The sequence below is a fragment of the Etheostoma cragini genome, chromosome 15, assembly GCF_013103735.1.
Source record: "Etheostoma cragini isolate CJK2018 chromosome 15, CSU_Ecrag_1.0, whole genome shotgun sequence".
Classification (NCBI taxonomy): Eukaryota; Metazoa; Chordata; class Actinopteri; order Perciformes; family Percidae; genus Etheostoma; species Etheostoma cragini.
In genome coordinates, this window is record NC_048421.1 from 5490117 (window position 1) to 5498022 (window position 7906).

Consider the following 7906-nt stretch of genomic DNA (forward strand, 5'->3'; position numbering starts at 1 on the left):
ATAGTGATAATAATATGATATCTATTGGGCTGAATAGATATAATGAATACACTCAAAGTGACTCCTTAAATGATCAATTCATTAAATCAAACGTTTAGATAAGTTGTGTATTTGTGACAGACCTGACTTAGGTCATACAATTGCTTTATGGGGCCAGATGAGCCATTTTGAAATCAGATCCAGATCCTTTTATTAGATTTTACAAGATTTGGGGATAGTAGACTCTGGTCTGGATCTGTAATCTTTGCCTGCTCAGGAGCCGGCCTGCTCTGCCAGTGGACGGCAGTCTTGCATTGCCAGACCTATCTCCACAGCAGTGCGGAGTAAGGTCTGGCTACACCACACATTCATTTGGAACACACCATCTTCCTGTATAAACACATACAGACAACATCCAACACCGGAAAATTGCACCCAGTATTTGCCAAGCCGATGACTTTTTTTTACCTTCATGTTAACATAATAATAAAGCTTAAGTAAAGGAGAAACGTAAAAGTTGTCTTTTAAAAAATATATTAAATATATTTTGTACCTCATATTTATCACGGTTCAACTGCTGCTGCTTCTGTGCCACGTCAACGTCTTCGTAGGCAATTAATATTGACAATCAATTTAAACTCCCAGGCTGCCTGGATGATTGATCATAAATACATACACTATATTTAATGAAGAGTGCTTTAGTGAGATGGAGGGAGAAAGTGGCAGAAAATCCCGGAGAGAAGAAGACAGGGGGTTAAAGCTGGGGTAGAGTTTGGCGCTGTGCATTTGGATCCTGAGCAGCTTCTCTGTCGGTCAACGCTGGTAGACCCGGCTGACATTTACACCATAAGTGGAACCTGCCAGAAACGTGATGGTAATTGATATCTGGATGGGGAGAGTCCCCCCGGGGCTCATTAAGACAGCTGATAGGACAAGAACAGAAAACGTGGCATTACATTCAGACACACCGAGTGTGTGGGCAGAGCAACACAGTCAAGTTAAAAAAAACATGTGTTCCTGGTGGATCGCTCACTCCTGCCCTCCATAAGGCCACTGAAAAACCAATAAAATGGTTTTGAACGACCAGTGCTGCTTTTATTACTACTGGAAACTAAAGAGAGGAAGCACAATCTCACAACAGACTGTTTTAAACAGTGACCGTGTGTGTAAACAGGTGCTCGCAGAACTCAGAAGAACAAAATGTTTATTAATAAATAATTTAAAAAAATGTGAGCTTACATACTTAATTACAAGGTTAATGTTTCCACTTTGGGTAATACTACTCACCCATCCCTGTACATTATGAGGGTTAGGCAGCCCAATCTCCCAACAATCTGACGTAATCCCTTCATCTCTGTGTGCATGCATATGAACGTTTAATTTACACATGCTTCCTGATCCAGTTGTCCTAAATGTGACTCAATTATTGTATTCTCTAGTTTGGTTGTTTGTATTACCCGGTAACTGGGTCGATAGTTATGATTCATTTTAATGTAGGAAATTAAGGTCGAATATGTCATATATTTATTGTAATGAATGCAAAACGGACCCCGATGCATCATTAGATATTAAGGCAACATGCTAAATTGACATACTATCTTTTCTGACAACAATGCTAAGGCCAGTATTTTCTCCTTTTGAAATTTCTGTTCCATGATGGAATTTCTGTTTGTGTTTTGGCCTGTGTGTTGTTATCAACAGCCCAGTTTGACAGCCAGGCCGGGTTGCCAGATATACCTGTAAAAACGTAAACCCAACACGCTACAACTGTAATGTTAGTACAGCTGTGAGAGCAGCAAACAACTGAACAGGATCAATAGAGATAGATTCTACCCGACCCCTAAAAAACCCTGGCATGTTTCTAACAGTTGCGTGACCAGAGACATAACAAACCCCGGTTAAATACTGGAGATGTATTTGACAGATATAGACAGCTTAGAGCCTAAAAGTTCGCAGAGTTAGCAAATTTCCTCCTCAACAGGGAAGCATTAGCTTTAGGCTAATTTAACACAGCTACAAGGGCATATTACTCCATTTCAACATGTGTCTTCACATTGAATTATATAGCTAGAGTATCAGAGTTGGTTACTCGCAAACAAAAAATGGATGCTGTGGTCTCAGCCTGGCAACCTCCGTGAAGTTTGAGTCTGGGGCGGAGGGGGCGGGGGAAACAACTCTCTCCAGTATTTTAAATTTGCACTGCAGTAACTATTCTAAACACTAGCTGTCAGTATTACATATTGCACCTTTAAATAAAGTTAAGTTAAACGTGCAGCAAATGATGATTCAATTCAACAAGTTTACAACTAAACTCATTTGCCTGGAAATCAGAAATGTCTGCTTTACCAGCTAAAGGAAACTTGATTCAGCAGTCAGGCCCATGCAGGTGTTCTAGTTGTCGTTGCTGCCATTGCACGAGCAAACCATAACTCAATGACCTATATTACTGTTGTCACAACTAAAGACAAGGGCAAAGTAGCAATGTTAGCAAAATCAGATCAGATGAAACCTCAGGCCTCCCCTAGACACAAATCCATCTTGCCTAATTTGAATTGTCAGTACTGTTTCTTAAACACATTGTCGAGACAGCACATGGCTCAATCCATTGAAAGCCCACATAACAAAAGCTGCAATCAATTTTAACACTGATCTTAAGGATGACAGATTCTCAGCTGGTTGAGAAAATATTTAAAGTTCAGCCAACCAACCTTTTGGCAAGTGTTCGCTTTGATTAATGTCACATGATACAATACAATTTGTTATTAACACACTGCCAGCAATGCAGCCTTTCACTGAACAGCGTTGCCCTAGAGCTATCTCGTGCAGTTCACAGATCACTCCAAAGCATCAGCTATACTAGAAAAAAACGAATAAATGCTGGGCACACAAATGTGGAGCTTCTGCCAACCTTCTAGTCGCACAAGGCTAAGCCGATCAAAATAATAATTTGCCAAAAGGTTGATGTTCTCCTTCAAGACCCTTGGCAGCCGAGCCGTGTCCCCGAAAGCCAATTAAGGAGTCGTTTGAAGTCTTGAAACAGAAGGGACAATGGAGATAGTCATGAGTTGGTTCAAAAGTAGTGAACTAAGTTTCTTCAGAGGATAGTTTGGATCTTGATTGTCATCATGCAGCACTCCTAAAGCGAGGGCTTCCTAAAGGGGCGATTAATACAGATGGGGTTTACATGAGCCCCCAGCCGCGCTGAATCACACTTTCTTGTTATCTGTCTGTAGAACAGGACATTACATTATCGAAAGTAATGTCCATCATGAGGACCCGCTGAACTCATTACAGGAGTTAAATGCTTTCTGTGTGTGTGTGTGTGTGTGTGTGTGTGTGTGTGTGTGTGTGTGTGTGTGTCCAGTCATTCTCAGCTGTGAGCAAAAGCGAGCAGACAGATCAAGCCCCACGGCACACAGGCCTCCGACCCCCGTCTGTCTCTCCCACCTGTCTGTCTCCCCCCTCATGCCTTCCCATCATGTACAGAGTTGGAGCTCAAATCCTCTTTACCCTAGCCTTGGCCCCAAAATGGCTCCCATGAGGCTTTTGCTTTATTGGCTCCAGTTTCACACCACTCTCAGCTGTGTGTACAAAAGCCCGAAAGCCTGGTTGCTCAGTTTTCTCCACACCAACTCTCAGCAGCCCATTTAGCCTCAGAGAAGTAAAGTATTTGACTTTGGTTTTATTACACAAAGCTCCTTCTGAGCATGCAACTTTAGACAGTGTTATATCTAGGGAAGAAAGCATCTCTCTTCACATTGTATTTAATTCATTTATACAATACGTATGGCCACCAGTCTAAATCAATAGTAATGTGTATGCTTCCAACAGATAATCAATAGTCCTATGTCATCCTGCAATCTTTGCCTTCCATTCTGTGACTGTCCCAACCACTTCCCCATCCCCCATCCCCCATCCCATCATCCTCCTTCCTCCCCTCCACACTAACTCCTACGCTTTCATCATCCAGCCTTTTCTTTCTGCTTTTCTCATCTCCTTCTCATCAGCGACCATTACACAATCCTACTAGATGAGATTTTTGAAGAGGAAAGAGGAACCCCGTTAGAAACAGACAAAAGGGATCTGTTTCATTTCAAATGCTATATAAATTTGGAAAACCAGACATTCAATTAGACCCATTCACTCTTACAGGAGAAGAAGTAAACTGAATTAGCCTTTTCTTAATCTTTATCTTAAATATAGATAAATGACACCCAATTTAGGTGTGTCATGTTTGGTTTCAGTTTTATTAATATCAGTGAATGTACATTGCATTATATAATGGTAAAAGGTAGTGTGAGCAGCAAGAGCAAAAATGGCTGAACACACAAAGAAAACCTACAGAACTTACACACAAAAAAGAAATGACTGAAAGAAACTGAAAGGAAAATCAAGTCATGTTTTGCCTGCACTGTTAGATAGACAAGTAGTCTCTTGAGAAATGCTGGGCAGAAACACAACAGACATCAAATAGGTCTTCAAAAAGTAACTGAAAAAGAATTGTAAAGTTATATAGCAAAATCTCTGTTTTGGATGTATCTATCCATCCACACCTGCATATTGTCTCTAAGGACTGGAGTCTTATCATTAGGCCCTGCTGCTGACGTCTGTGAGGAGGGGGAGACCCTGCAAGTCTTCCTTCAGAGGGCTTCCCCCTGCAGCAGCACGGGCACTTCTATACTGTACATGTGTAGGGAGGAGGGCATGTCACGAGTGTATTGCACGAAGCCGCTGAAATATGCATAACCTTGATGTATTATTGAAATCAAGCTAAGAAAAGCACACTGAAAAACATAAAGTAAAAGAGTTTCTGGATGGTTAGAAGGAAAGAGAAAAGGACGAAAGAGACTTTGTGATGTGTGTTTTTTCATCCCTCCTTCTAGCTGCATGCCAAAGTAACCATCCAATTATGGTAGGGGAGAGGAAAGAGGAAAAAATATCCATGCACTCAGAAACACAACAGCAACAGAGGCAGCAGTTGCACAATGACACAAACACCAGCACACCAACAGCTTTAGAAGGAAATCTACATTTGCTATTTGCATTTGATTTCATGCTACAGAGTGCACTCAACCATGCAGCTCAGCCATACAACTTGGCATGTGAAATATACCTGGGTGCATGCGTAAATAAAAAAGCACAGCAGCACTTTCAATTCACACAATACGGGAAATTGTAAACTTGCCACTCAACTGATAATAGGTTAATCACCTTGCCTGCTGTATTGATTCTTTCTACCTTGTAGCTACTTGTTGGTCCAGACACTTCTAATCATTCAGTTCTGTTACAATGTGTGCTGTGAGTTTGTGTCCCTAATTTATTCAGTTCAAAATTTGAGCCGACACCACCTTCCAGTTTTTATTGATTTACCAGTTATTCTAATCCATTCCATTTAAGATACACACGTTTTTATACAAGATTTATAAGCCTATTTTAGGGTAAACCTACTTAAGGTATTGGCAGAGCTGAAAATCCTAATGGGGGTATACTGTGACTATATGTATCAGACAGCCTGTGTGTGTGTGTGTGTGTGTGTGTGTGTGTGTGTGTGTGTGTGTGTGTGTGTGCGCGTGTGTGTGTGTGTGTGCCTCCATCTGCATACAGCCTGTGTACGCACATCGTCTGTTGGCTCCTTTACATCCATTTGCTTGTTAATATGTTATCTTTAAGCAAGTCTTTATTTCTCTGGATGATTGTGGACAATTTGTTGTTAATGCCTATACCTGGTGCTGGATGCTTGGAGATGTAATGACTACCTGATGGGGATCCTTGCAAACAACTGGGCAGCTAAACGGTAAAATGCCAGCCATATCACCGCTCCAACAAGCTACTTTGGTTGCTAACTAGACAAGACAGAGTAAACATGATACCACACAGCTAACACGATAACTTCCTCTATTTGGCTATTCAACCCAGTTTACTTTGCATCCCATAGAAGTGAATTTCACTCTAAAATCTTTGCAGTTTTTAATGCTGGTATGAGACCAGGGTCTGTTGTATTTTTTAGGTTTATAGAAGCACTTGGTATCTGAAATAAAATTTAGATTAGCAGCAGAGGCAACTCAATATAAAGAGGTCTGCGCACACACGCACACAGACGCACACATTCCAATAACCTCAAAGGAAACATCCAAACGTTATTTTTCCAGGGCATAGAGTTTCATCTTCAAAGGTATTTCTGTGATCTCACAGATTTCTGCTCAGAATGATAACATGCTTGCTTGGGGTGAAACATCCAAAAGAAAAATACAAATTTGGATAACAGAACTTTTGTTTTCTTCTATTCTACCCCATGAACAATATCCAGACTCTCTCAGATTTATCTTGTGACCATTATTTATGTTATCATAAGGTATTATCAGTCATAATACACAACTGAAACAATGGCTTAAACGACAACACAAGATGTCAACTTCTTCTGTGTTGTCCTTGTCAAATGAATACATAAGTAAATAAATAAAACAATCCCTCTTATGTAATCCGGCCTGGTTGGGAGTAACTTTCTCATAAATAAATGATCTAGGTTGTTTTTTGGAACACCAAATAGTCTGGGCATTTGAATAGCTAAGGATCTGAGAAATCTCATGCCTCAATGTCTTTATGTACATGTGGATGCCTTGCTGCTTATCATCTGTGGTGTTATTCTGTTGTGTCTGCACCCTGTCTGCTTTTTATCTGTTGAAAATAAAAATAAAAGAATATACACACGTAGGCGCTGACTGCCTGCTGGCCTTTTGAAAAATAGAATACTCATTTTCAATACAAAGACCTGCAGGATGCAGGGCGTCCTTTTCCCCACACACACCCCTACTGGTAGACTTCAAACCGGTTAGAAGAGAGACTGGGAGGCTGAGAACAAAACAGGGGAGAGAGCAAATAGAGAGGTATACAAAGAGAAAGTGAGATGGAGGTTGAGAGGGAGAGTGAACACACAGACACAGGAAGAGCAAGCTGATGATGTGTCATAGCAATGAAAGTAGCGTCTGGATTATAATCTGGTGTTGTACACCAGAATCAGGCAGCCTTCTGCGTGACATCATAATAAAACATACACATGGACAATCACATCCAAAGCAACAACCCTCCTGATACCTGCATAGAAAACACAGTAAAACACATACAGCAAAAACTCATTTAGAGGAAAAACAGATGCCTATTGATGTTCATACAGTGTTATCAAACTGACATGCATGTGCATCCTAAAATAACAACACAACACAGCCCAACATATTTCAATTTTGCTATTTGTTTTAACAAAATAACTGACATTTTGTAGCTCAATTTAAGAGTATCCCAAAATCATAGTCAAAGAAGCTAATTTTAATTGGACTGTGTGACATGTGCTTAAACATTTGGGCCTGCTCTAAAAAAAAGACCTGTGGAAAAGCCACCCAAATCCAAACCTTAATTAGACCGCTTCTGAAAGAGACTTGACGATTTATGATGCACCGTGTGATTGGAGCTGATAGACAGCTCCCTCACCACAGATCCACTCACACACATGGACCCAACGCCCTCTGCAATAGGTGCAAGAAATAATTTTGACTTTGAGCTTGACTTGTGTCCCAAGTTGAGTCTTGGGTTTTCTACCCAGTTGACCTGTGAGGACCTTAGCTTCTTGTTTTGTCTCGCGGTGCTAATAGCCGGACACTTACAGCTAGCTGCAATGTGTACAATGCCAAAGGAGAACAGCGGGCAACTCATATTATCCCCATTCATTAAAATTCAGTTTCAACTTCAATTACAGAATTCTGTCCTGTCTAACTTTAATATTGGGATTATATGAAAAGTACATTACGCAATTGCCATTACACAACCCAACAACAACAAAAAAGGTACTTTGTTTTCACCATCTACAGTGGGTACGGAAAGTATTCAGACCCCTTTAAATTTTTCACTCTTTGTTTCATTGCAGCCTTTTTCCAAA